The following is a 27,277-nucleotide window of genomic DNA, read 5'->3' on the forward strand; positions in this document are numbered from 1 at the left end:
GTCACAGTGAGGGAGGGGGATGAAAAGGAGGGCCCAGAGTGGCATTCCCTGGTAACCAGGGTCAGGTAAGCTGAGGCTGGACAGTCAAACAGGGCCCGGTGGCCGGCATACATCCCCTCGAGCGGTCATTCATTCGCTCACCGCCCGCTGACTCACTTGTTCAAATGACACATTGCGTCTCTTGGCCCCTCTTGAGACTAGGAAGACCTTGGCCTCAGAGGCCTGCTGAAGGCCTGGCTGGAGTCCAGAGCCTCAGCCTTCTTCATGCCCTTCACTGGGCCTGGAGCTGGACCTGCCCAGATGTGGAACCTCCCAGTTTGGAAGCAACTTCTTGTATGAGGCTCTCTGTGGACAGGGACAGCTGAGACACAGAGGAGGTGCCCAGAGACCAGGGGTTTGGAGTCTGCAGCTGCAGATGTACTTAGTGCATGGTATAGGACCAGGAGGGGCCTGCTGGCGGAACTGTGGCCACTAAACCAAAGGGACCCTCAGGCCAAGAAGGGGACACTGGCTTCTTATTGCAGGAAGCCAAGCGCAGGGACCCAGGCTGGCAGAAGGAGTGGCGCTTCCAAGCCACAGACCACCAATGTTTCCTGGACTCTGGCGCTCTTTATTCCTCTCTCCATGCCCTGCCGCCCCCTGCCCCTGCCCCCATTTGCTGCTGGTAAGTTCATTTTCCCAGTCTGGCTCCCGTGCAGAGAGGGCCTGGAGGCCGAGGTGGAAGGTAGCAGCGAGTTGGCCCGCGCTTGGCCCTCCTGCGGTTGCCGCTTCAGCACCAGACGGTCATACACCTGGTAGTTGGCATTGCCTCCCGGGTTCCGGCTGAGTGGCATGAAGGTGGGCGGGGGTGGAGGGTGCTCGGTAGCCTGGACGTCGGGCAGGAGGTGAGAGGGGCGGAGGAGCAGCGCTGAGCTGGGAGCCGGGGCCCGCTGGTCCGAGGCCTCGGCCAGTACCGTGAGGGAGGCGGAGGTGGCCACAGGGCGCCGCAAGGGCAGGATCTCAGCCCATTCGGCCGCCGGGTGCCGCACCTCGTGGGGATCGCGGGAGTAATCCAAGTGTCCCGTGGAGGGGTGCAGGCTGCGGTTGGACTCGCTGTGAGCACAGCTGGGGAGGCTACGTCTGTGGGCCGGTGGGGTGTCGCGCTACCAGGCTTCGGGCCGGTAGCCCCGAGGCACCAGAGCGGATGGAGGCTCAGAGCCCTCCAGACCCAGACTCCGCCGCGGGCCCAGTTGCCGTCCTTTCGGCCCGCGAGCCCCTCGACCTGCACCTGGCCGCCCCCACCGGCGCCCAGCCCCGGCGCCGCCACCTGTGTGCCGGTGTGTCCCTCCACAGCTCCCTCCGACTTAAGCCCCCCCACACACCACCCCGCCCCTCTGGCGTGTCACCGCGGCCGGGTGCGGGAGCGGGATCGAGGGCAGGGGCCGCTTCCCCGGGCCTGCCGGCCACCAGGGGCGGGGTCCTGAGCTCGGCGGGGGCTGTGGGGGCAAGGGTGGCCTGGCCGGGGCTGAGGGGCCGTGGCGACTCAATGGTGGCTCCCAGTGGCTTCGGGCCAGCTGCTGTCAGGCAGGAGGGCCGGCCCGGGCTGCGGCCGGGCTGCGCCTAGCGCCGCGTGGGCGGGCAGGGCCGAGGCCCAAGGGACCTGTGAGCGACGTGCGGGATCTTGGGCGGGGCGCCAAGCGCCGAAGGGTTTGCTGGGTCACGGCCGCCCTGGGCTGGGAGGTGGTCGCCAAACCCTCCGCCGCCGCCCGATACCCGAGACCTCCGTTCCCCCTGCCTGGGCGGGCGAGGGGGCCCTGCCGGGGCGGGCCGGCCGCCGGGCTGGCGTTAAGGCGCCAGCGCCAGCGAAAGTGGGCCTCAAGAGGCAGCCCGCGGCCCCCGCCCCCGTCTACGGCCATACCACCCTGAACGCGCCCGATCTCGTCTGATCTCGGAAGCTAAGCAGGGTCGGGCCTGGTTAGTACTTGGATGGGAGACCGCCTGGGAATACCGGGTGCTGTAGGCTTTTTGCCTCCCGCTCCGCCCGCCTTCTCCTTCACTCGCCCGCGGCGGGGGGGGGGGGGGTGGGGGTGGGGGTGGGGGGCAGCCGGCTCCGCCCCCGCCGAGCCCCGCTGCAGGCAGTAGTCAAGGTGGTTTGCCTGCCCGAGCAGGAAGCTTGGGCGATGGCAGAAGCGGGAAGAAACTCTTGAGCACAGGTTCTTGGGATCCACGGAGCAGCGCATGCACATGCGATGGCTGCCTACACAGCTGGCTTGCTTGTCTGTGGGGAAAGGCGAGATGGGTCAGGGCCTGGGTTCCTGAGGGGCTGAGAATCAAGGCAGGGATAGAAGAAAGGGGACAGGCCCACATCCCCTGAACCCACGCCGGCGCCCACTCACCTTTGTGGAAAATACGATTGAAAAGTGCCCGCAAGAATCTCTTCAGATGCCTCCAGAGTTGAGGGAAGAAGGGGAGGGGGGAGGCCGGGAGCAGGGTGAGCCCTGAAATCCAACCCTTGTCCGGTCACACCCCAGCAGCCCTCCCACCTCAGCCCCTTCAAGACCCCAGGGCTCCCCCAACCGCGCTGCACAGATCCTGCCCTGACCATAGTCACCACGTTGATCCCCACGTTGAGCAAGATGAAGCTGACCGGGATCAGAAGAATTGAGTATCCTTGCTCCTGGCATTTCCTGGGGATGGGGCCAGTGAACGGCTCGGCTCGGTAGTAGTTTCGCTCACCCATGGCCGTTGGTCCCAGGACTGCCTGGGCCCCCTGCCCTCCAGTTTTAACTGGGAGCCAGACTGGGTCATAATGGGGCAGGTGGTGAGGTCACAGTGAGGGAGGGGGATGAAAAGGAGGGCCCAGAGTGGCATTCCCTGGTAACCAGGGTCAGGTAAGCTGAGGCTGGACAGTCAAACAGGGCCCGGTGGCCGGCATACATCCCCTCGAGCGGTCATTCATTCGCTCACCGCCCGCTGACTCACTTGTTCAAATGACACATTGCGTCTCTTGGCCCCTCTTGAGACTAGGAAGACCTTGGCCTCAGAGGCCTGCTGAAGGCCTGGCTGGAGTCCAGAGCCTCAGCCTTCTTCATGCCCTTCACTGGGCCTGGAGCTGGACCTGCCCAGATGTGGAACCTCCCAGTTTGGAAGCAACTTCTTGTATGAGGCTCTCTGTGGACAGGGACAGCTGAGACACAGAGGAGGTGCCCAGAGACCAGGGGTTTGGAGTCTGCAGCTGCAGATGTACTTAGTGCATGGTATAGGACCAGGAGGGGCCTGCTGGCGGAACTGTGGCCACTAAACCAAAGGGACCCTCAGGCCAAGAAGGGGACACTGGCTTCTTATTGCAGGAAGCCAAGCGCAGGGACCCAGGCTGGCAGAAGGAGTGGCGCTTCCAAGCCACAGACCACCAATGTTTCCTGGACTCTGGCGCTCTTTATTCCTCTCTCCATGCCCTGCCGCCCCCTGCCCCTACCCCCATTTGCTGCTGGTAAGTTCATTTTCCCAGTCTGGCTCCCGTGCAGAGAGGGCCTGGAGGCCGAGGTGGAAGGTAGCAGCGAGTTGGCCCGCGCTTGGCCCTCCTGCGGTTGCCGCTTCAGCACCAGACTGTCATACACCTGGTAGTTGGCATGGCCTCCCGGGTTCCGGCTGAGTGGCATGAAGGTGGGCGGGGGTGGAGGGTGCTCGGTAGCCTGGACGTCGGGCAGGAGGTGAGAGGGGCGGAGGAGCAGCGCTGAGCTGGGAGCCGGGGCCCGCTGGTCCGAGGCCTCGGCCAGTACCGTGAGGGAGGCGGAGGTGGCCACAGGGCGGCGCAAGGGCAGGATCTCAGCCCATTCGGCCGCCGGGTGCCGCACCTCGTGGGGATCGCGGGAGTAATCCAAGTGTCCCGTGGAGGGGTGCAGGCTGCGGTTGGACTCGCTGTGAGCACAGCTGGGGAGGCTACGTCTGTGGGCCGGTGGGGTGTCGCGCTACCAGGCTTCGGGCCGGTAGCCCCGAGGCACCAGAGCGGATGGAGGCTCAGAGCCCTCCAGACCCAGACTCCGCCGCGGGCCCAGTTGCCGTCCTTTCGGCCCGCGAGCCCCTCGACCTGCACCTGGCCGCCCCCACCGGCGCCCAGCCCCGGCGCCGCCACCTGTGTGCCGGTGTGTCCCTCCACAGCTCCCTCCGACAAAAGCCCCCACCACCACCACCCCGCCCCTCTGGCGTGTCACCGCGGCCGGGTGCGGGAGCGGGATCGAGGGCAGGGGCCGCTTCCGCGGGCCTGCCGGCCACCAGGGGCGGGGTCCTGAGCTCGGCGGGGGCTGTGGGGGCAAGGGTGGCCTGGCCGGGGCTGAGGGGCCGTGGCGACTCAATGGTGGCTCCCAGTGGCTTCGGGCCAGCTGCTGTCGGGCAGGAGGGCCGGCCCGGGCTGCGGCCGGGCTGCGCCTAGCGCCGCGTGGGCGGGCAGGGCCGAGGCCCAAGGGACCGCGGGCCCCGGGCCCTGAAGCCTCCGGGGCCACGTGCCTGTGAGCGACGTGCGGGATCTTGGGCGGGGCGCCAAGCGCCGAAGGGTTTGCTGGGTCACGGCCGCCCTGGGCTGGGAGGTGGTCGCCAAACCCTCCGCCGCCGCCCGATACCCGAGACCTCCGTTCCCCCTGCCTGGGCGGGCGAGGGGGCCCTGCCGGGGCGGGCCGGCCGCCGGGCTGGCGTTAAGGCGCCAGCGCCAGCGAAAGTGGGCCTCAAGAGGCAGCCCGCGGCCCCCGCCCCCGTCTACGGCCATACCACCCTGAACGCGCCCGATCTCGTCTGATCTCGGAAGCTAAGCAGGGTCGGGCCTGGTTAGTACTTGGATGGGAGACCGCCTGGGAATACCGGGTGCTGTAGGCTTTTTGCCTCCCGCTCCGCCCGCCTTCTCCTTCACTCGCCCGCGGCGGGGGGGGGGGGGGTGGGGTGGGGGTGGGGGTGGGGGGCAGCCGGCTCCGCCCCCGCCGAGCCCCGCTGCAGGCAGTAGTCAAGGTGGTTTGCCTGCCCGAGCAGGAAGCTTGGGCGATGGCAGAAGCGGGAAGAAACTCTTGAGCACAGGTTCTTGGGATCCACGGAGCAGCGCATGCACATGCGATGGCTGCCTACACAGCTGGCTTGCTTGTCTGTGGGGAAAGGCGAGATGGGTCAGGGCCTGGGTTCCTGAGGGGCTGAGAATCAAGGCAGGGATAGAAGAAAGGGGACAGGCCCACATCCCCTGAACCCACGCCGGCGCCCACTCACCTTTGTGGAAAATACGATTGAAAAGTGCCCGCAAGAATCTCTTCAGATGCCTCCAGAGTTGAGGGAAGAAGGGGAGGGGGGAGGCCGGGAGCAGGGTGAGCCCTGAAATCCAACCCTTGTCCGGTCACACCCCAGCAGCCCTCCCACCTCAGCCCCTTCAAGACCCCAGGGCTCCCCCAACCGCGCTGCACAGATCCTGCCCTGACCATAGTCACCACGTTGATCCCCACGTTGAGCAAGATGAAGCTGACCGGGATCAGAAGAATTGAGTATCCTTGCTCCTGGCATTTCCTGGGGATGGGGCCAGTGAACGGCTCGGCTCGGTAGTAGTTTCGCTCACCCATGGCCGTTGGTCCCAGGACTGCCTGGGCCCCCTGCCCTCCAGTTTTAACTGGGAGCCAGACTGGGTCATAATGGGGCAGGTGGTGAGGTCACAGTGAGGGAGGGGGATGAAAAGGAGGGCCCAGAGTGGCATTCCCTGGTAACCAGGGTCAGGTAAGCTGAGGCTGGACAGTCAAACAGGGCCCGGTGGCCGGCATACATCCCCTCGAGCGGTCATTCATTCGCTCACCGCCCGCTGACTCACTTGTTCAAATGACACATTGCGTCTCTTGGCCCCTCTTGAGACTAGGAAGACCTTGGCCTCAGAGGCCTGCTGAAGGCCTGGCTGGAGTCCAGAGCCTCAGCCTTCTTCATGCCCTTCACTGGGCCTGGAGCTGGACCTGCCCAGATGTGGAACCTCCCAGTTTGGAAGCAACTTCTTGTATGAGGCTCTCTGTGGACAGGGACAGCTGAGACACAGAGGAGGTGCCCAGAGACCAGGGGTTTGGAGTCTGCAGCTGCAGATGTACTTAGTGCATGGTATAGGACCAGGAGGGGCCTGCTGGCGGAACTGTGGCCACTAAACCAAAGGGACCCTCAGGCCAAGAAGGGGACACTGGCTTCTTATTGCAGGAAGCCAAGCGCAGGGACCCAGGCTGGCAGAAGGAGTGGCGCTTCCAAGCCACAGACCACCAATGTTTCCTGGACTCTGGCGCTCTTTATTCCTCTCTCCATGCCCTGCCGCCCCCTGCCCCTGCCCCCATTTGCTGCTGGTAAGTTCATTTTCCCAGTCTGGCTCCCGTGCAGAGAGGGCCTGGAGGCCGAGGTGGAAGGTAGCAGCGAGTTGGCCCGCGCTTGGCCCTCCTGCGGTTGCCGCTTCAGCACCAGACTGTCATACACCTGGTAGTTGGCATGGCCTCCCGGGTTCCGGCTGAGTGGCATGAAGGTGGGCGGGGGTGGAGGGTGCTCGGTAGCCTGGACGTCGGGCAGGAGGTGAGAGGGGCGGAGGAGCAGCGCTGAGCTGGGAGCCGGGGCCCGCTGGTCCGAGGCCTCGGCCAGTACCGTGAGGGAGGCGGAGGTGGCCACAGGGCGCCGCAAGGGCAGGATCTCAGCCCATTCGGCCGCCGGGTGCCGCACCTCGTGGGGATCGCGGGAGTAATCCAAGTGTCCCGTGGAGGGGTGCGGGCTGCGGTTGGACTCGCTGTGAGCACAGCTGGGGAGGCTACGTCTGTGGGCCGGTGGGGTGTCGCGCTACCAGGCTTCGGGCCGGTAGCCCCGAGGCACCAGAGCGGATGGAGGCTCAGAGCCCTCCAGACCCAGACTCCGCCGCGGGCCCAGTTGCCGTCCTTTCGGCCCGCGAGCCCCTCGACCTGCACCTGGCCGCCCCCACCGGCGCCCAGCCCCGGCGCCGCCACCTGTGTGCCGGTGTGTCCCTCCACAGCTCCCTCCGACAGAAGCCCCCCCCCACACCACCCCGCCCCTCTGGCGTGTCACCGCGGCCGGGTGCGGGAGCGGGATCGAGGGCAGGGGCCGCTTCCCCGGGCCTGCCGGCCACCAGGGGCGGGGTCCTGAGCTCGGCGGGGGCTGTGGGGGCAAGGGTGGCCTGGCCGGGGCTGAGGGGCCGTGGCGACTCAATGGTGGCTCCCAGTGGCTTCGGGCCAGCTGCTGTCGGGCAGGAGGGCCGGCCCGGGCTGCGGCCGGGCTGCGCCTAGCGCCGCGTGGGCGGGCAGGGCCGAGGCCCAAGGGACCGCGGGCCCCGGGCCCTGAAGCCTCCGGGGCCACGTGCCTGTGAGCGACGTGCGGGATCTTGGGCGGGGCGCCAAGCGCCGAAGGGTTTGCTGGGTCACGGCCGCCCTGGGCTGGGAGGTGGTCGCCAAACCCTCCGCCGCCGCCCGATACCCGAGACCTCCGTTCCCCCTGCCTGGGCGGGCGAGGGGGCCCTGCCGGGGCGGGCCGGCCGCCGGGCTGGCGTTAAGGCGCCAGCGCCAGCGAAAGTGGGCCTCAAGAGGCAGCCCGCGGCCCCCGCCCCCGTCTACGGCCATACCACCCTGAACGCGCCCGATCTCGTCTGATCTCGGAAGCTAAGCAGGGTCGGGCCTGGTTAGTACTTGGATGGGAGACCGCCTGGGAATACCGGGTGCTGTAGGCTTTTTGCCTCCCGCTCCGCCCGCCTTCTCCTTCACTCGCCCGCGGCGGGGGCCGCCGGCACCGCCCCCGCCGGGCCCCGCTGCAGGCCCCGCCTCCTCAGGCCCCTCCCACCACGGCGCGCGCCGGCGGGGGCGCTCCCCGCCGGCCCGGCCGGCCAGGCGGCCAGAAGGCGGCCCTGGAAGGCAGCCGCACCCCAGACGCTCCTGGGGCGGCTGGCCCGGACTCAGACTCCGCCGCGGGCCCAGTTGCCGTCCTTTCGGCCCGCGAGCCCCTCGACCTGCACCTGGCCGCCCCCACCGGCGCCCAGCCCCGGCGCCGCCACCTGTGTGCCGGTGTGTCCCTCCACAGCTCCCTCCGACAAAAGCCCCCACCACCACCACCCCGCCCCTCTGGCGTGTCACCGCGGCCGGGTGCGGGAGCGGGATCGAGGGCAGGGGCCGCTTCCCCGGGCCTGCCGGCCACCAGGGGCGGGGTCCTGAGCTCGGCGGGGGCTGTGGGGGCAAGGGTGGCCTGGCCGGGGCTGAGGGGCCGTGGCGACTCAATGGTGGCTCCCAGTGGCTTCGGGCCAGCTGCTGTCGGGCAGGAGGGCCGGCCCGGGCTGCGGCCGGGCTGCGCCTAGCGCCGCGTGGGCGGGCAGGGCCGAGGCCCAAGGGACCGCGGGCCCCGGGCCCTGAAGCCTCCGGGGCCACGTGCCTGTGAGCGACGTGCGGGATCTTGGGCGGGGCGCCAAGCGCCGAAGGGTTTGCTGGGTCACGGCCGCCCTGGGCTGGGAGGTGGTCGCCAAACCCTCCGCCGCCGCCCGATACCCGAGACCTCCGTTCCCCCTGCCTGGGCGGGCGAGGGGGCCCTGCCGGGGCGGGCCGGCCGCCGGGCTGGCGTTAAGGCGCCAGCGCCAGCGAAAGTGGGCCTCAAGAGGCAGCCCGCGGCCCCCGCCCCCGTCTACGGCCATACCACCCTGAACGCGCCCGATCTCGTCTGATCTCGGAAGCTAAGCAGGGTCGGGCCTGGTTAGTACTTGGATGGGAGACCGCCTGGGAATACCGGGTGCTGTAGGCTTTTTGCCTCCCGCTCCGCCCGCCTTCTCCTTCACTCGCCCGCGGCGGGGGGGGGGGGGGGGGTGGGGGTGGGGGGGGGGGCAGCCGGCTCCGCCCCCGCCGAGCCCCGCTGCAGGCAGTAGTCAAGGTGGTTTGCCTGCCCGAGCAGGAAGCTTGGGCGATGGCAGAAGCGGGAAGAAACTCTTGAGCACAGGTTCTTGGGATCCACGGAGCAGCGCATGCACATGCGATGGCTGCCTACACAGCTGGCTTGCTTGTCTGTGGGGAAAGGCGAGATGGGTCAGGGCCTGGGTTCCTGAGGGGCTGAGAATCAAGGCAGGGATAGAAGAAAGGGGACAGGCCCACATCCCCTGAACCCACGCCGGCGCCCACTCACCTTTGTGGAAAATACGATTGAAAAGTGCCCGCAAGAATCTCTTCAGATGCCTCCAGAGTTGAGGGAAGAAGGGGAGGGGGGAGGCCGGGAGCAGGGTGAGCCCTGAAATCCAACCCTTGTCCGGTCACACCCCAGCAGCCCTCCCACCTCAGCCCCTTCAAGACCCCAGGGCTCCCCCAACCGCGCTGCACAGATCCTGCCCTGACCATAGTCACCACGTTGATCCCCACGTTGAGCAAGATGAAGCTGACCGGGATCAGAAGAATTGAGTATCCTTGCTCCTGGCATTTCCTGGGGATGGGGCCAGTGAACGGCTCGGCTCGGTAGTAGTTTCGCTCACCCATGGCCGTTGGTCCCAGGACTGCCTGGGCCCCCTGCCCTCCAGTTTTAACTGGGAGCCAGACTGGGTCATAATGGGGCAGGTGGTGAGGTCACAGTGAGGGAGGGGGATGAAAAGGAGGGCCCAGAGTGGCATTCCCTGGTAACCAGGGTCAGGTAAGCTGAGGCTGGACAGTCAAACAGGGCCCGGTGGCCGGCATACATCCCCTCGAGCGGTCATTCATTCGCTCACCGCCCGCTGACTCACTTGTTCAAATGACACATTGCGTCTCTTGGCCCCTCTTGAGACTAGGAAGACCTTGGCCTCAGAGGCCTGCTGAAGGCCTGGCTGGAGTCCAGAGCCTCAGCCTTCTTCATGCCCTTCACTGGGCCTGGAGCTGGACCTGCCCAGATGTGGAACCTCCCAGTTTGGAAGCAACTTCTTGTATGAGGCTCTCTGTGGACAGGGACAGCTGAGACACAGAGGAGGTGCCCAGAGACCAGGGGTTTGGAGTCTGCAGCTGCAGATGTACTTAGTGCATGGTATAGGACCAGGAGGGGCCTGCTGGCGGAACTGTGGCCACTAAACCAAAGGGACCCTCAGGCCAAGAAGGGGACACTGGCTTCTTATTGCAGGAAGCCAAGCGCAGGGACCCAGGCTGGCAGAAGGAGTGGCGCTTCCAAGCCACAGACCACCAATGTTTCCTGGACTCTGGCGCTCTTTATTCCTCTCTCCATGCCCTGCCGCCCCCTGCCCCTGCCCCCATTTGCTGCTGGTAAGTTCATTTTCCCAGTCTGGCTCCCGTGCAGAGAGGGCCTGGAGGCCGAGGTGGAAGGTAGCAGCGAGTTGGCCCGCGCTTGGCCCTCCTGCGGTTGCCGCTTCAGCACCAGACGGTCATACACCTGGTAGTTGGCATTGCCTCCCGGGTTCCGGCTGAGTGGCATGAAGGTGGGCGGGGGTGGAGGGTGCTCGGTAGCCTGGACGTCGGGCAGGAGGTGAGAGGGGCGGAGGAGCAGCGCTGAGCTGGGAGCCGGGGCCCGCTGGTCCGAGGCCTCGGCCAGTACCGTGAGGGAGGCGGAGGTGGCCACAGGGCGCCGCAAGGGCAGGATCTCAGCCCATTCGGCCGCCGGGTGCCGCACCTCGTGGGGATCGCGGGAGTAATCCAAGTGTCCCGTGGAGGGGTGCAGGCTGCGGTTGGACTCGCTGTGAGCACAGCTGGGGAGGCTACGTCTGTGGGCCGGTGGGGTGTCGCGCTACCAGGCTTCGGGCCGGTAGCCCCGAGGCACCAGAGCGGATGGAGGCTCAGAGCCCTCCAGACCCAGACTCCGCCGCGGGCCCAGTTGCCGTCCTTTCGGCCCGCGAGCCCCTCGACCTGCACCTGGCCGCCCCCACCGGCGCCCAGCCCCGGCGCCGCCACCTGTGTGCCGGTGTGTCCCTCCACAGCTCCCTCCGACAGAAGCCCCCCCACACACCACCCCGCCCCTCTGGCGTGTCACCGCGGCCGGGTGCGGGAGCGGGATCGAGGGCAGGGGCCGCTTCCCCGGGCCTGCCGGCCACCAGGGGCGGGGTCCTGAGCTCGGCGGGGGCTGTGGGGGCAAGGGTGGCCTGGCCGGGGCTGAGGGGCCGTGGCGACTCAATGGTGGCTCCCAGTGGCTTCGGGCCAGCTGCTGTCAGGCAGGAGGGCCGGCCCGGGCTGCGGCCGGGCTGCGCCTAGCGCCGCGTGGGCGGGCAGGGCCGAGGCCCAAGGGACCTGTGAGCGACGTGCGGGATCTTGGGCGGGGCGCCAAGCGCCGAAGGGTTTGCTGGGTCACGGCCGCCCTGGGCTGGGAGGTGGTCGCCAAACCCTCCGCCGCCGCCCGATACCCGAGACCTCCGTTCCCCCTGCCTGGGCGGGCGAGGGGGCCCTGCCGGGGCGGGCCGGCCGCCGGGCTGGCGTTAAGGCGCCAGCGCCAGCGAAAGTGGGCCTCAAGAGGCAGCCCGCGGCCCCCGCCCCCGTCTACGGCCATACCACCCTGAACGCGCCCGATCTCGTCTGATCTCGGAAGCTAAGCAGGGTCGGGCCTGGTTAGTACTTGGATGGGAGACCGCCTGGGAATACCGGGTGCTGTAGGCTTTTTGCCTCCCGCTCCGCCCGCCTTCTCCTTCACTCGCCCGCGGCGGGGGGGGGGGGGGGGGGTGGGGGTGGGGGTGGGGGGCAGCCGGCTCCGCCCCCGCCGAGCCCCGCTGCAGGCAGTAGTCAAGGTGGTTTGCCTGCCCGAGCAGGAAGCTTGGGCGATGGCAGAAGCGGGAAGAAACTCTTGAGCACAGGTTCTTGGGATCCACGGAGCAGCGCATGCACATGCGATGGCTGCCTACACAGCTGGCTTGCTTGTCTGTGGGGAAAGGCGAGATGGGTCAGGGCCTGGGTTCCTGAGGGGCTGAGAATCAAGGCAGGGATAGAAGAAAGGGGACAGGCCCACATCCCCTGAACCCACGCCGGCGCCCACTCACCTTTGTGGAAAATACGATTGAAAAGTGCCCGCAAGAATCTCTTCAGATGCCTCCAGTTGAGGGAAGAAGGGGAGGGGGGAGGCCGGGAGCAGGGTGAGCCCTGAAATCCAACCCTTGTCCGGTCACACCCCAGCAGCCCTCCCACCTCAGCCCCTTCAAGACCCCAGGGCTCCCCCAACCGCGCTGCACAGATCCTGCCCTGACCATAGTCACCACGTTGATCCCCACGTTGAGCAAGATGAAGCTGACCGGGATCAGAAGAATTGAGTATCCTTGCTCCTGGCATTTCCTGGGGATGGGGCCAGTGAACGGCTCGGCTCGGTAGTAGTTTCGCTCACCCATGGCCGTTGGTCCCAGGACTGCCTGGGCCCCCTGCCCTCCAGTTTTAACTGGGAGCCAGACTGGGTCATAATGGGGCAGGTGGTGAGGTCACAGTGAGGGAGGGGGATGAAAAGGAGGGCCCAGAGTGGCATTCCCTGGTAACCAGGGTCAGGTAAGCTGAGGCTGGACAGTCAAACAGGGCCCGGTGGCCGGCATACATCCCCTCGAGCGGTCATTCATTCGCTCACCGCCCGCTGACTCACTTGTTCAAATGACACATTGCGTCTCTTGGCCCCTCTTGAGACTAGGAAGACCTTGGCCTCAGAGGCCTGCTGAAGGCCTGGCTGGAGTCCAGAGCCTCAGCCTTCTTCATGCCCTTCACTGGGCCTGGAGCTGGACCTGCCCAGATGTGGAACCTCCCAGTTTGGAAGCAACTTCTTGTATGAGGCTCTCTGTGGACAGGGACAGCTGAGACACAGAGGAGGTGCCCAGAGACCAGGGGTTTGGAGTCTGCAGCTGCAGATGTACTTAGTGCATGGTATAGGACCAGGAGGGGCCTGCTGGCGGAACTGTGGCCACTAAACCAAAGGGACCCTCAGGCCAAGAAGGGGACACTGGCTTCTTATTGCAGGAAGCCAAGCGCAGGGACCCAGGCTGGCAGAAGGAGTGGCGCTTCCAAGCCACAGACCACCAATGTTTCCTGGACTCTGGCGCTCTTTATTCCTCTCTCCATGCCCTGCCGCCCCCTGCCCCTACCCCCATTTGCTGCTGGTAAGTTCATTTTCCCAGTCTGGCTCCCGTGCAGAGAGGGCCTGGAGGCCGAGGTGGAAGGTAGCAGCGAGTTGGCCCGCGCTTGGCCCTCCTGCGGTTGCCGCTTCAGCACCAGACTGTCATACACCTGGTAGTTGGCATGGCCTCCCGGGTTCCGGCTGAGTGGCATGAAGGTGGGCGGGGGTGGAGGGTGCTCGGTAGCCTGGACGTCGGGCAGGAGGTGAGAGGGGCGGAGGAGCAGCGCTGAGCTGGGAGCCGGGGCCCGCTGGTCCGAGGCCTCGGCCAGTACCGTGAGGGAGGCGGAGGTGGCCACAGGGCGGCGCAAGGGCAGGATCTCAGCCCATTCGGCCGCCGGGTGCCGCACCTCGTGGGGATCGCGGGAGTAATCCAAGTGTCCCGTGGAGGGGTGCAGGCTGCGGTTGGACTCGCTGTGAGCACAGCTGGGGAGGCTACGTCTGTGGGCCGGTGGGGTGTCGCGCTACCAGGCTTCGGGCCGGTAGCCCCGAGGCACCAGAGCGGATGGAGGCTCAGAGCCCTCCAGACCCAGACTCCGCCGCGGGCCCAGTTGCCGTCCTTTCGGCCCGCGAGCCCCTCGACCTGCACCTGGCCGCCCCCACCGGCGCCCAGCCCCGGCGCCGCCACCTGTGTGCCGGTGTGTCCCTCCACAGCTCCCTCCGACAAAAGCCCCCACCACCACCACCCCGCCCCTCTGGCGTGTCACCGCGGCCGGGTGCGGGAGCGGGATCGAGGGCAGGGGCCGCTTCCGCGGGCCTGCCGGCCACCAGGGGCGGGGTCCTGAGCTCGGCGGGGGCTGTGGGGGCAAGGGTGGCCTGGCCGGGGCTGAGGGGCCGTGGCGACTCAATGGTGGCTCCCAGTGGCTTCGGGCCAGCTGCTGTCGGGCAGGAGGGCCGGCCCGGGCTGCGGCCGGGCTGCGCCTAGCGCCGCGTGGGCGGGCAGGGCCGAGGCCCAAGGGACCGCGGGCCCCGGGCCCTGAAGCCTCCGGGGCCACGTGCCTGTGAGCGACGTGCGGGATCTTGGGCGGGGCGCCAAGCGCCGAAGGGTTTGCTGGGTCACGGCCGCCCTGGGCTGGGAGGTGGTCGCCAAACCCTCCGCCGCCGCCCGATACCCGAGACCTCCGTTCCCCCTGCCTGGGCGGGCGAGGGGGCCCTGCCGGGGCGGGCCGGCCGCCGGGCTGGCGTTAAGGCGCCAGCGCCAGCGAAAGTGGGCCTCAAGAGGCAGCCCGCGGCCCCCGCCCCCGTCTACGGCCATACCACCCTGAACGCGCCCGATCTCGTCTGATCTCGGAAGCTAAGCAGGGTCGGGCCTGGTTAGTACTTGGATGGGAGACCGCCTGGGAATACCGGGTGCTGTAGGCTTTTTGCCTCCCGCTCCGCCCGCCTTCTCCTTCACTCGCCCGCGGCGGGGGGGGGGGGGGTGGGGTGGGGGTGGGGGTGGGGGGCAGCCGGCTCCGCCCCCGCCGAGCCCCGCTGCAGGCAGTAGTCAAGGTGGTTTGCCTGCCCGAGCAGGAAGCTTGGGCGATGGCAGAAGCGGGAAGAAACTCTTGAGCACAGGTTCTTGGGATCCACGGAGCAGCGCATGCACATGCGATGGCTGCCTACACAGCTGGCTTGCTTGTCTGTGGGGAAAGGCGAGATGGGTCAGGGCCTGGGTTCCTGAGGGGCTGAGAATCAAGGCAGGGATAGAAGAAAGGGGACAGGCCCACATCCCCTGAACCCACGCCGGCGCCCACTCACCTTTGTGGAAAATACGATTGAAAAGTGCCCGCAAGAATCTCTTCAGATGCCTCCAGAGTTGAGGGAAGAAGGGGAGGGGGGAGGCCGGGAGCAGGGTGAGCCCTGAAATCCAACCCTTGTCCGGTCACACCCCAGCAGCCCTCCCACCTCAGCCCCTTCAAGACCCCAGGGCTCCCCCAACCGCGCTGCACAGATCCTGCCCTGACCATAGTCACCACGTTGATCCCCACGTTGAGCAAGATGAAGCTGACCGGGATCAGAAGAATTGAGTATCCTTGCTCCTGGCATTTCCTGGGGATGGGGCCAGTGAACGGCTCGGCTCGGTAGTAGTTTCGCTCACCCATGGCCGTTGGTCCCAGGACTGCCTGGGCCCCCTGCCCTCCAGTTTTAACTGGGAGCCAGACTGGGTCATAATGGGGCAGGTGGTGAGGTCACAGTGAGGGAGGGGGATGAAAAGGAGGGCCCAGAGTGGCATTCCCTGGTAACCAGGGTCAGGTAAGCTGAGGCTGGACAGTCAAACAGGGCCCGGTGGCCGGCATACATCCCCTCGAGCGGTCATTCATTCGCTCACCGCCCGCTGACTCACTTGTTCAAATGACACATTGCGTCTCTTGGCCCCTCTTGAGACTAGGAAGACCTTGGCCTCAGAGGCCTGCTGAAGGCCTGGCTGGAGTCCAGAGCCTCAGCCTTCTTCATGCCCTTCACTGGGCCTGGAGCTGGACCTGCCCAGATGTGGAACCTCCCAGTTTGGAAGCAACTTCTTGTATGAGGCTCTCTGTGGACAGGGACAGCTGAGACACAGAGGAGGTGCCCAGAGACCAGGGGTTTGGAGTCTGCAGCTGCAGATGTACTTAGTGCATGGTATAGGACCAGGAGGGGCCTGCTGGCGGAACTGTGGCCACTAAACCAAAGGGACCCTCAGGCCAAGAAGGGGACACTGGCTTCTTATTGCAGGAAGCCAAGCGCAGGGACCCAGGCTGGCAGAAGGAGTGGCGCTTCCAAGCCACAGACCACCAATGTTTCCTGGACTCTGGCGCTCTTTATTCCTCTCTCCATGCCCTGCCGCCCCCTGCCCCTGCCCCCATTTGCTGCTGGTAAGTTCATTTTCCCAGTCTGGCTCCCGTGCAGAGAGGGCCTGGAGGCCGAGGTGGAAGGTAGCAGCGAGTTGGCCCGCGCTTGGCCCTCCTGCGGTTGCCGCTTCAGCACCAGACTGTCATACACCTGGTAGTTGGCATGGCCTCCCGGGTTCCGGCTGAGTGGCATGAAGGTGGGCGGGGGTGGAGGGTGCTCGGTAGCCTGGACGTCGGGCAGGAGGTGAGAGGGGCGGAGGAGCAGCGCTGAGCTGGGAGCCGGGGCCCGCTGGTCCGAGGCCTCGGCCAGTACCGTGAGGGAGGCGGAGGTGGCCACAGGGCGCCGCAAGGGCAGGATCTCAGCCCATTCGGCCGCCGGGTGCCGCACCTCGTGGGGATCGCGGGAGTAATCCAAGTGTCCCGTGGAGGGGTGCGGGCTGCGGTTGGACTCGCTGTGAGCACAGCTGGGGAGGCTACGTCTGTGGGCCGGTGGGGTGTCGCGCTACCAGGCTTCGGGCCGGTAGCCCCGAGGCACCAGAGCGGATGGAGGCTCAGAGCCCTCCAGACCCAGACTCCGCCGCGGGCCCAGTTGCCGTCCTTTCGGCCCGCGAGCCCCTCGACCTGCACCTGGCCGCCCCCACCGGCGCCCAGCCCCGGCGCCGCCACCTGTGTGCCGGTGTGTCCCTCCACAGCTCCCTCCGACAGAAGCCCCCCCCCACACCACCCCGCCCCTCTGGCGTGTCACCGCGGCCGGGTGCGGGAGCGGGATCGAGGGCAGGGGCCGCTTCCCCGGGCCTGCCGGCCACCAGGGGCGGGGTCCTGAGCTCGGCGGGGGCTGTGGGGGCAAGGGTGGCCTGGCCGGGGCTGAGGGGCCGTGGCGACTCAATGGTGGCTCCCAGTGGCTTCGGGCCAGCTGCTGTCGGGCAGGAGGGCCGGCCCGGGCTGCGGCCGGGCTGCGCCTAGCGCCGCGTGGGCGGGCAGGGCCGAGGCCCAAGGGACCGCGGGCCCCGGGCCCTGAAGCCTCCGGGGCCACGTGCCTGTGAGCGACGTGCGGGATCTTGGGCGGGGCGCCAAGCGCCGAAGGGTTTGCTGGGTCACGGCCGCCCTGGGCTGGGAGGTGGTCGCCAAACCCTCCGCCGCCGCCCGATACCCGAGACCTCCGTTCCCCCTGCCTGGGCGGGCGAGGGGGCCCTGCCGGGGCGGGCCGGCCGCCGGGCTGGCGTTAAGGCGCCAGCGCCAGCGAAAGTGGGCCTCAAGAGGCAGCCCGCGGCCCCCGCCCCCGTCTACGGCCATACCACCCTGAACGCGCCCGATCTCGTCTGATCTCGGAAGCTAAGCAGGGTCGGGCCTGGTTAGTACTTGGATGGGAGACCGCCTGGGAATACCGGGTGCTGTAGGCTTTTTGCCTCCCGCTCCGCCCGCCTTCTCCTTCACTCGCCCGCGGCGGGGGCCGCCGGCACCGCCCCCGCCGGGCCCCGCTGCAGGCCCCGCCTCCTCAGGCCCCTCCCACCACGGCGCGCGCCGGCGGGGGCGCTCCCCGCCGGCCCGGCCGGCCAGGCGGCCAGAAGGCGGCCCTGGAAGGCAGCCGCACCCCAGACGCTCCTGGGGCGGCTGGCCCGGACTCAGACTCCGCCGCGGGCCCAGTTGCCGTCCTTTCGGCCCGCGAGCCCCTCGACCTGCACCTGGCCGCCCCCACCGGCGCCCAGCCCCGGCGCCGCCACCTGTGTGCCGGTGTGTCCCTCCACAGCTCCCTCCGACAAAAGCCCCCCCCCCACACCACCCCGCCCCTCTGGCGTGTCACCGCGGCCGGGTGCGGGAGCGGGATCGAGGGCAGGGGCCGCTTCCCCGGGCCTGCCGGCCACCAGGGGCGGGGTCCTGAGCTCGGCGGGGGCTGTGGGGGCAAGGGTGGCCTGGCCGGGGCTGAGGGGCCGTGGCGACTCAATGGTGGCTCCCAGTGGCTTCGGGCCAGCTGCTGTCGGGCAGGAGGGCCGGCCCGGGCTGCGGCCGGGCTGCGCCTAGCGCCGCGTGGGCGGGCAGGGCCGAGGCCCAAGGGACCGCGGGCCCCGGGCCCTGAAGCCTCCGGGGCCACGTGCCTGTGAGCGACGTGCGGGATCTTGGGCGGGGCGCCAAGCGCCGAAGGGTTTGCTGGGTCACGGCCGCCCTGGGCTGGGAGGTGGTCGCCAAACCCTCCGCCGCCGCCCGATACCCGAGACCTCCGTTCCCCCTGCCTGGGCGGGCGAGGGGGCCCTGCCGGGGCGGGCCGGCCGCCGGGCTGGCGTTAAGGCGCCAGCGCCAGCGAAAGTGGGCCTCAAGAGGCAGCCCGCGGCCCCCGCCCCCGTCTACGGCCATACCACCCTGAACGCGCCCGATCTCGTCTGATCTCGGAAGCTAAGCAGGGTCGGGCCTGGTTAGTACTTGGATGGGAGACCGCCTGGGAATACCGGGTGCTGTAGGCTTTTTGCCTCCCGCTCCGCCCGCCTTCTCCTTCACTCGCCCGCGGCGGGGGGGGTGGGGGGTGGGGGTGGGGGTGGGGGGCAGCCGGCTCCGCCCCCGCCGAGCCCCGCTGCAGGCAGTAGTCAAGGTGGTTTGCCTGCCCGAGCAGGAAGCTTGGGCGATGGCAGAAGCGGGAAGAAACTCTTGAGCACAGGTTCTTGGGATCCACGGAGCAGCGCATGCACATGCGATGGCTGCCTACACAGCTGGCTTGCTTGTCTGTGGGGAAAGGCGAGATGGGTCAGGGCCTGGGTTCCTGAGGGGCTGAGAATCAAGGCAGGGATAGAAGAAAGGGGACAGGCCCACATCCCCTGAACCCACGCCGGCGCCCACTCACCTTTGTGGAAAATACGATTGAAAAGTGCCCGCAAGAATCTCTTCAGATGCCTCCAGAGTTGAGGGAAGAAGGGGAGGGGGGAGGCCGGGAGCAGGGTGAGCCCTGAAATCCAACCCTTGTCCGGTCACACCCCAGCAGCCCTCCCACCTCAGCCCCTTCAAGACCCCAGGGCTCCCCCAACCGCGCTGCACAGATCCTGCCCTGACCATAGTCACCACGTTGATCCCCACGTTGAGCAAGATGAAGCTGACCGGGATCAGAAGAATTGAGTATCCTTGCTCCTGGCATTTCCTGGGGATGGGGCCAGTGAACGGCTCGGCTCGGTAGTAGTTTCGCTCACCCATGGCCGTTGGTCCCAGGACTGCCTGGGCCCCCTGCCCTCCAGTTTTAACTGGGAGCCAGACTGGGTCATAATGGGGCAGGTGGTGAGGTCACAGTGAGGGAGGGGGATGAAAAGGAGGGCCCAGAGTGGCATTCCCTGGTAACCAGGGTCAGGTAAGCTGAGGCTGGACAGTCAAACAGGGCCCGGTGGCCGGCATACATCCCCTCGAGCGGTCATTCATTCGCTCACCGCCCGCTGACTCACTTGTTCAAATGACACATTGCGTCTCTTGGCCCCTCTTGAGACTAGGAAGACCTTGGCCTCAGAGGCCTGCTGAAGGCCTGGCTGGAGTCCAGAGCCTCAGCCTTCTTCATGCCCTTCACTGGGCCTGGAGCTGGACCTGCCCAGATGTGGAACCTCCCAGTTTGGAAGCAACTTCTTGTATGAGGCTCTCTGTGGACAGGGACAGCTGAGACACAGAGGAGGTGCCCAGAGACCAGGGGTTTGGAGTCTGCAGCTGCAGATGTACTTAGTGCATGGTATAGGACCAGGAGGGGCCTGCTGGCGGAACTGTGGCCACTAAACCAAAGGGACCCTCAGGCCAAGAAGGGGACACTGGCTTCTTATTGCAGGAAGCCAAGCGCAGGGACCCAGGCTGGCAGAAGGAGTGGCGCTTCCAAGCCACAGACCACCAATGTTTCCTGGACTCTGGCGCTCTTTATTCCTCTCTCCATGCCCTGCCGCCCCCTGCCCCTGCCCCCATTTGCTGCTGGTAAGTTCATTTTCCCAGTCTGGCTCCCGTGCAGAGAGGGCCTGGAGGCCGAGGTGGAAGGTAGCAGCGAGTTGGCCCGCGCTTGGCCCTCCTGCGGTTGCCGCTTCAGCACCAGACTGTCATAAACCTGGTAGTTGGCATTGCCTCCCGGGTTCCGGCTGAGTGGCATGAAGGTGGGCGGGGGTGGAGGGTGCTCGGTAGCCTGGACGTCGGGCAGGAGGTGAGAGGGGCGGAGGAGCAGCGCTGAGCTGGGAGCCGGGGCCCGCTGGTCCGAGGCCTCGGCCAGTACCGTGAGGGAGGCGGAGGTGGCCACAGGGCGCCGCAAGGGCAGGATCTCAGCCCATTCGGCCGCCGGGTGCCGCACCTCGTGGGGATCGCGGGAGTAATCCAAGTGTCCCGTGGAGGGGTGCAGGCTGCGGTTGGACTCGCTGTGAGCACAGCTGGGGAGGCTACGTCTGTGGGCCGGTGGGGTGTCGCGCTACCAGGCTTCGGGCCGGTAGCCCCGAGGCACCAGAGCGGATGGAGGCTCAGAGCCCTCCAGACCCAGACTCCGCCGCGGGCCCAGTTGCCGTCCTTTCGGCCCGCGAGCCCCTCGACCTGCACCTGGCCGCCCCCACCGGCGCCCAGCCCCGGCGCCGCCACCTGTGTGCCGGTGTGTCCCTCCACAGCTCCCTCCGACAGAAGCCCCCCCCCACACCACCCCGCCCCTCTGGCGTGTCACCGCGGCCGGGTGCGGGAGCGGGATCGAGGGCAGGGGCCGCTTCCCCGGGCCTGCCGGCCACCAGGGGCGGGGTCCTGAGCTCGGCGGGGGCTGTGGGGGCAAGGGTGGCCTGGCCGGGGCTGAGGGGCCGTGGCGACTCAATGGTGGCTCCCAGTGGCTTCGGGCCAGCTGCTGTCGGGCAGGAGGGCCGGCCCGGGCTGCGGCCGGGCTGCGCCTAGCGCCGCGTGGGCGGGCAGGGCCGAGGCCCAAGGGACCGCGGGCCCCGGGCCCTGAAGCCTCCGGGGCCACGTGCCTGTGAGCGACGTGCGGGATCTTGGGCGGGGCGCCAAGCGCCGAAGGGTTTGCTGGGTCACGGCCGCCCTGGGCTGGGAGGTGGTCGCCAAACCCTCCGCCGCCGCCCGATACCCGAGACCTCCGTTCCCCCTGCCTGGGCGGGCGAGGGGGCCCTGCCGGGGCGGGCCGGCCGCCGGGCTGGCGTTAAGGCGCCAGCGCCAGCGAAAGTGGGCCTCAAGAGGCAGCCCGCGGCCCCCGCCCCCGTCTACGGCCATACCACCCTGAACGCGCCCGATCTCGTCTGATCTCGGAAGCTAAGCAGGGTCGGGCCTGGTTAGTACTTGGATGGGAGACCGCCTGGGAATACCGGGTGCTGTAGGCTTTTTGCCTCCCGCTCCGCCCGCCTTCTCCTTCACTCGCCCGCGGCGGGGGCCGCCGGCACCGCCCCCGCCGGGCCCCGCTGCAGGCCCCGCCTCCTCAGGCCCCTCCCACCACGGCGCGCGCCGGCGGGGGCGCTCCCCGCCGGCCCGGCCGGCCAGGCGGCCAGAAGGCGGCCCTGGAAGGCAGCCGCACCCCAGACGCTCCTGGGGCGGCTGGCCCGGACTCAGACTCCGCCGCGGGCCCAGTTGCCGTCCTTTCGGCCCGCGAGCCCCTCGACCTGCACCTGGCCGCCCCCACCGGCGCCCAGCCCCGGCGCCGCCACCTGTGTGCCGGTGTGTCCCTCCACAGCTCCCTCCGACAAAAGCCCCCCCCCACACCACCCCGCCCCTCTGGCGTGTCACCGCGGCCGGGTGCGGGAGCGGGATCGAGGGCAGGGGCCGCTTCCCCGGGCCTGCCGGCCACCAGGGGCGGGGTCCTGAGCTCGGCGGGGGCTGTGGGGGCAAGGGTGGCCTGGCCGGGGCTGAGGGGCCGTGGCGACTCAATGGTGGCTCCCAGTGGCTTCGGGCCAGCTGCTGTCGGGCAGGAGGGCCGGCCCGGGCTGCGGCCGGGCTGCGCCTAGCGCCGCGTGGGCGGGCAGGGCCGAGGCCCAAGGGACCGCGGGCCCCGGGCCCTGAAGCCTCCGGGGCCACGTGCCTGTGAGCGACGTGCGGGATCTTGGGCGGGGCGCCAAGCGCCGAAGGGTTTGCTGGGTCACGGCCGCCCTGGGCTGGGAGGTGGTCGCCAAACCCTCCGCCGCCGCCCGATACCCGAGACCTCCGTTCCCCCTGCCTGGGCGGGCGAGGGGGCCCTGCCGGGGCGGGCCGGCCGCCGGGCTGGCGTTAAGGCGCCAGCGCCAGCGAAAGTGGGCCTCAAGAGGCAGCCCGCGGCCCCCGCCCCCGTCTACGGCCATACCACCCTGAACGCGCCCGATCTCGTCTGATCTCGGAAGCTAAGCAGGGTCGGGCCTGGTTAGTACTTGGATGGGAGACCGCCTGGGAATACCGGGTGCTGTAGGCTTTTTGCCTCCCGCTCCGCCCGCCTTCTCCTTCACTCGCCCGCGGCGGGGGCCGCCGGCACCGCCCCCGCCGGGCCCCGCTGCAGGCCCCGCCTCCTCAGGCCCCTCCCACCACGGCGCGCGCCGGCGGGGGCGCTCCCCGCCGGCCCGGCCGGCCAGGCGGCCAGAAGGCGGCCCTGGAAGGCAGCCGCACCCCAGACGCTCCTGGGGCGGCTGGCCCGGACTCAGACTCCGCCGCGGGCCCAGTTGCCGTCCTTTCGGCCCGCGAGCCCCTCGACCTGCACCTGGCCGCCCCCACCGGCGCCCAGCCCCGGCGCCGCCACCTGTGTGCCGGTGTGTCCCTCCACAGCTCCCTCCGACAAAAGCCCCCCCCCCACACCACCCCGCCCCTCTGGCGTGTCACCGCGGCCGGGTGCGGGAGCGGGATCGAGGGCAGGGGCCGCTTCCCCGGGCCTGCCGGCCACCAGGGGCGGGGTCCTGAGCTCGGCGGGGGCTGTGGGGGCAAGGGTGGCCTGGCCGGGGCTGAGGGGCCGTGGCGACTCAATGGTGGCTCCCAGTGGCTTCGGGCCAGCTGCTGTCGGGCAGGAGAGCCGGCCCGGGCTGCGGCCGGGCTGCGCCTAGCGCCGCGTGGGCGGGCAGGGCCGAGGCCCAAGGGACCGCGGGCCCCGGGCCCTGAAGCCTCCGGGGCCACGTGCCTGTGAGCGACGTGCGGGATCTTGGGCGGGGCGCCAAGCGCCGAAGGGTTTGCTGGGTCACGGCCGCCCTGGGCTGGGAGGTGGTCGCCAAACCCTCCGCCGCCGCCCGATACCCGAGACCTCCGTTCCCCCTGCCTGGGCGGGCGAGGGGGCCCTGCCGGGGCGGGCCGGCCGCCGGGCTGGCGTTAAGGCGCCAGCGCCAGCGAAAGTGGGCCTCAAGAGGCAGCCCGCGGCCCCCGCCCCCGTCTACGGCCATACCACCCTGAACGCGCCCGATCTCGTCTGATCTCGGAAGCTAAGCAGGGTCGGGCCTGGTTAGTACTTGGATGGGAGACCGCCTGGGAATACCGGGTGCTGTAGGCTTTTTGCCTCCCGCTCCGCCCGCCTTCTCCTTCACTCGCCCGCGGCGGGGGGGTGGGGGGTGGGGGTGGGGGTGGGGGGCAGCCGGCTCCGCCCCCGCCGAGCCCCGCTGCAGGCAGTAGTCAAGGTGGTTTGCCTGCCCGAGCAGGAAGCTTGGGCGATGGCAGAAGCGGGAAGAAACTCTTGAGCACAGGTTCTTGGGATCCACGGAGCAGCGCATGCACATGCGATGGCTGCCTACACAGCTGGCTTGCTTGTCTGTGGGGAAAGGCGAGATGGGTCAGGGCCTGGGTTCCTGAGGGGCTGAGAATCAAGGCAGGGATAGAAGAAAGGGGACAGGCCCACATCCCCTGAACCCACGCCGGCGCCCACTCACCTTTGTGGAAAATACGATTGAAAAGTGCCCGCAAGAATCTCTTCAGATGCCTCCAGAGTTGAGGGAAGAAGGGGAGGGGGGAGGCCGGGAGCAGGGTGAGCCCTGAAATCCAACCCTTGTCCGGTCACACCCCAGCAGCCCTCCCACCTCAGCCCCTTCAAGACCCCAGGGCTCCCCCAACCGCGCTGCACAGATCCTGCCCTGACCATAGTCACCACGTTGATCCCCACGTTGAGCAAGATGAAGCTGACCGGGATCAGAAGAATTGAGTATCCTTGCTCCTGGCATTTCCTGGGGATGGGGCCAGTGAACGGCTCGGCTCGGTAGTAGTTTCGCTCACCCATGGCCGTTGGTCCCAGGACTGCCTGGGCCCCCTGCCCTCCAGTTTTAACTGGGAGCCAGACTGGGTCATAATGGGGCAGGTGGTGAGGTCACAGTGAGGGAGGGGGATGAAAAGGAGGGCCCAGAGTGGCATTCCCTGGTAACCAGGGTCAGGTAAGCTGAGGCTGGACAGTCAAACAGGGCCCGGTGGCCGGCATACATCCCCTCGAGCGGTCATTCATTCGCTCACCGCCCGCTGACTCACTTGTTCAAATGACACATTGCGTCTCTTGGCCCCTCTTGAGACTAGGAAGACCTTGGCCTCAGAGGCCTGCTGAAGGCCTGGCTGGAGTCCAGAGCCTCAGCCTTCTTCATGCCCTTCACTGGGCCTGGAGCTGGACCTGCCCAGATGTGGAACCTCCCAGTTTGGAAGCAACTTCTTGTATGAGGCTCTCTGTGGACAGGGACAGCTGAGACACAGAGGAGGTGCCCAGAGACCAGGGGTTTGGAGTCTGCAGCTGCAGATGTACTTAGTGCATGGTATAGGACCAGGAGGGGCCTGCTGGCGGAACTGTGGCCACTAAACCAAAGGGACCCTCAGGCCAAGAAGGGGACACTGGCTTCTTATTGCAGGAAGCCAAGCGCAGGGACCCAGGCTGGCAGAAGGAGTGGCGCTTCCAAGCCACAGACCACCAATGTTTCCTGGACTCTGGCGCTCTTTATTCCTCTCTCCATGCCCTGCCGCCCCCTGCCCCTACCCCCATTTGCTGCTGGTAAGTTCATTTTCCCAGTCTGGCTCCCGTGCAGAGAGGGCCTGGAGGCCGAGGTGGAAGGTAGCAGCGAGTTGGCCCGCGCTTGGCCCTCCTGCGGTTGCCGCTTCAGCACCAGACTGTCATACACCTGGTAGTTGGCATGGCCTCCCGGGTTCCGGCTGAGTGGCATGAAGGTGGGCGGGGGTGGAGGGTGCTCGGTAGCCTGGACGTCGGGCAGGAGGTGAGAGGGGCGGAGGAGCAGCGCTGAGCTGGGAGCCGGGGCCCGCTGGTCCGAGGCCTCGGCCAGTACCGTGAGGGAGGCGGAGGTGGCCACAGGGCGGCGCAAGGGCAGGATCTCAGCCCATTCGGCCGCCGGGTGCCGCACCTCGTGGGGATCGCGGGAGTAATCCAAGTGTCCCGTGGAGGGGTGCAGGCTGCGGTTGGACTCGCTGTGAGCACAGCTGGGGAGGCTACGTCTGTGGGCCGGTGGGGTGTCGCGCTACCAGGCTTCGGGCCGGTAGCCCCGAGGCACCAGAGCGGATGGAGGCTCAGAGCCCTCCAGACCCAGACTCCGCCGCGGGCCCAGTTGCCGTCCTTTCGGCCCGCGAGCCCCTCGACCTGCACCTGGCCGCCCCCACCGGCGCCCAGCCCCGGCGCCGCCACCTGTGTGCCGGTGTGTCCCTCCACAGCTCCCTCCGACAAAAGCCCCCACCACCACCACCCCGCCCCTCTGGCGTGTCACCGCGGCCGGGTGCGGGAGCGGGATCGAGGGCAGGGGCCGCTTCCCCGGGCCTGCCGGCCACCAGGGGCGGGGTCCTGAGCTCGGCGGGGGCTGTGGGGGCAAGGGTGGCCTGGCCGGGGCTGAGGGGCCGTGGCGACTCAATGGTGGCTCCCAGTGGCTTCGGGCCAGCTGCTGTCGGGCAGGAGGGCCGGCCCGGGCTGCGGCCGGGCTGCGCCTAGCGCCGCGTGGGCGGGCAGGGCCGAGGCCCAAGGGACCGCGGGCCCCGGGCCCTGAAGCCTCCGGGGCCACGTGCCTGTGAGCGACGTGCGGGATCTTGGGCGGGGCGCCAAGCGCCGAAGGGTTTGCTGGGTCACGGCCGCCCTGGGCTGGGAGGTGGTCGCCAAACCCTCCGCCGCCGCCCGATACCCGAGACCTCCGTTCCCCCTGCCTGGGCGGGCGAGGGGGCCCTGCCGGGGCGGGCCGGCCGCCGGGCTGGCGTTAAGGCGCCAGCGCCAGCGAAAGTGGGCCTCAAGAGGCAGCCCGCGGCCCCCGCCCCCGTCTACGGCCATACCACCCTGAACGCGCCCGATCTCGTCTGATCTCGGAAGCTAAGCAGGGTCGGGCCTGGTTAGTACTTGGATGGGAGACCGCCTGGGAATACCGGGTGCTGTAGGCTTTTTGCCTCCCGCTCCGCCCGCCTTCTCCTTCACTCGCCCGCGGCGGGGGGGGGGGGGGTGGGGTGGGGGTGGGGGTGGGGGGCAGCCGGCTCCGCCCCCGCCGAGCCCCGCTGCAGGCAGTAGTCAAGGTGGTTTGCCTGCCCGAGCAGGAAGCTTGGGCGATGGCAGAAGCGGGAAGAAACTCTTGAGCACAGGTTCTTGGGATCCACGGAGCAGCGCATGCACATGCGATGGCTGCCTACACAGCTGGCTTGCTTGTCTGTGGGGAAAGGCGAGATGGGTCAGGGCCTGGGTTCCTGAGGGGCTGAGAATCAAGGCAGGGATAGAAGAAAGGGGACAGGCCCACATCCCCTGAACCCACGCCGGCGCCCACTCACCTTTGTGGAAAATACGATTGAAAAGTGCCCGCAAGAATCTCTTCAGATGCCTCCAGAGTTGAGGGAAGAAGGGGAGGGGGGAGGCCGGGAGCAGGGTGAGCCCTGAAATCCAACCCTTGTCCGGTCACACCCCAGCAGCCCTCCCACCTCAGCCCCTTCAAGACCCCAGGGCTCCCCCAACCGCGCTGCACAGATCCTGCCCTGACCATAGTCACCACGTTGATCCCCACGTTGAGCAAGATGAAGCTGACCGGGATCAGAAGAATTGAGTATCCTTGCTCCTGGCATTTCCTGGGGATGGGGCCAGTGAACGGCTCGGCTCGGTAGTAGTTTCGCTCACCCATGGCCGTTGGTCCCAGGACTGCCTGGGCCCCCTGCCCTCCAGTTTTAACTGGGAGCCAGACTGGGTCATAATGGGGCAGGTGGTGAGGTCACAGTGAGGGAGGGGGATGAAAAGGAGGGCCCAGAGTGGCATTCCCTGGTAACCAGGGTCAGGTAAGCTGAGGCTGGACAGTCAAACAGGGCCCGGTGGCCGGCATACATCCCCTCGAGCGGTCATTCATTCGCTCACCGCCCGCTGACTCACTTGTTCAAATGACACATTGCGTCTCTTGGCCCCTCTTGAGACTAGGAAGACCTTGGCCTCAGAGGCCTGCTGAAGGCCTGGCTGGAGTCCAGAGCCTCAGCCTTCTTCATGCCCTTCACTGGGCCTGGAGCTGGACCTGCCCAGATGTGGAACCTCCCAGTTTGGAAGCAACTTCTTGTATGAGGCTCTCTGTGGACAGGGACAGCTGAGA

General features: G+C 68.2%; 12 non-coding genes across 12 annotated transcripts; all 12 read left to right on the forward strand.

Annotated features, from left to right (window-relative positions):
- Positions 1-1,883: 1,883 nt before the first annotated feature.
- On the forward strand, positions 1,884-2,002 carry LOC132512272 (5S ribosomal RNA). The gene has a single exon (XR_009538005.1). It is a non-coding gene; the product is annotated as a 5S ribosomal RNA (ribosomal RNA).
- Positions 2,003-4,726: 2,724 nt separating this feature from the next.
- On the forward strand, positions 4,727-4,845 carry LOC132512273 (5S ribosomal RNA). Its single transcript, XR_009538006.1, has one exon. It is a non-coding gene; the product is annotated as a 5S ribosomal RNA (ribosomal RNA).
- Positions 4,846-7,574: 2,729 nt separating this feature from the next.
- Positions 7,575-7,693, forward strand: LOC132512275 (5S ribosomal RNA). Its single transcript, XR_009538007.1, has one exon. It is a non-coding gene; the product is annotated as a 5S ribosomal RNA (ribosomal RNA).
- Positions 7,694-8,629: 936 nt separating this feature from the next.
- On the forward strand, positions 8,630-8,748 carry LOC132512276 (5S ribosomal RNA). The gene has a single exon (XR_009538008.1). It is a non-coding gene; the product is annotated as a 5S ribosomal RNA (ribosomal RNA).
- A 2,688-nt stretch (positions 8,749-11,436) lies between these two features.
- Positions 11,437-11,555, forward strand: LOC132512277 (5S ribosomal RNA). The gene has a single exon (XR_009538009.1). It is a non-coding gene; the product is annotated as a 5S ribosomal RNA (ribosomal RNA).
- Positions 11,556-14,281: 2,726 nt separating this feature from the next.
- Positions 14,282-14,400, forward strand: LOC132512278 (5S ribosomal RNA). The gene has a single exon (XR_009538010.1). It is a non-coding gene; the product is annotated as a 5S ribosomal RNA (ribosomal RNA).
- A 2,729-nt stretch (positions 14,401-17,129) lies between these two features.
- LOC132512279 (5S ribosomal RNA) lies at positions 17,130-17,248 on the forward strand. The gene has a single exon (XR_009538011.1). It is a non-coding gene; the product is annotated as a 5S ribosomal RNA (ribosomal RNA).
- A 937-nt stretch (positions 17,249-18,185) lies between these two features.
- On the forward strand, positions 18,186-18,304 carry LOC132512281 (5S ribosomal RNA). The gene has a single exon (XR_009538013.1). It is a non-coding gene; the product is annotated as a 5S ribosomal RNA (ribosomal RNA).
- A 2,725-nt stretch (positions 18,305-21,029) lies between these two features.
- LOC132512282 (5S ribosomal RNA) lies at positions 21,030-21,148 on the forward strand. The gene has a single exon (XR_009538014.1). It is a non-coding gene; the product is annotated as a 5S ribosomal RNA (ribosomal RNA).
- Positions 21,149-22,084: 936 nt separating this feature from the next.
- LOC132512283 (5S ribosomal RNA) lies at positions 22,085-22,203 on the forward strand. The gene has a single exon (XR_009538015.1). It is a non-coding gene; the product is annotated as a 5S ribosomal RNA (ribosomal RNA).
- Positions 22,204-23,140: 937 nt separating this feature from the next.
- On the forward strand, positions 23,141-23,259 carry LOC132512284 (5S ribosomal RNA). The gene has a single exon (XR_009538016.1). It is a non-coding gene; the product is annotated as a 5S ribosomal RNA (ribosomal RNA).
- Positions 23,260-25,983: 2,724 nt separating this feature from the next.
- LOC132512285 (5S ribosomal RNA) lies at positions 25,984-26,102 on the forward strand. The gene has a single exon (XR_009538017.1). It is a non-coding gene; the product is annotated as a 5S ribosomal RNA (ribosomal RNA).
- Positions 26,103-27,277: the final 1,175 nt, after the last annotated feature.

The sequence above is a fragment of the Lagenorhynchus albirostris genome, chromosome 20, assembly GCF_949774975.1.
Source record: "Lagenorhynchus albirostris chromosome 20, mLagAlb1.1, whole genome shotgun sequence".
NCBI classification, from domain to species: domain Eukaryota; kingdom Metazoa; phylum Chordata; class Mammalia; order Artiodactyla; family Delphinidae; genus Lagenorhynchus; species Lagenorhynchus albirostris.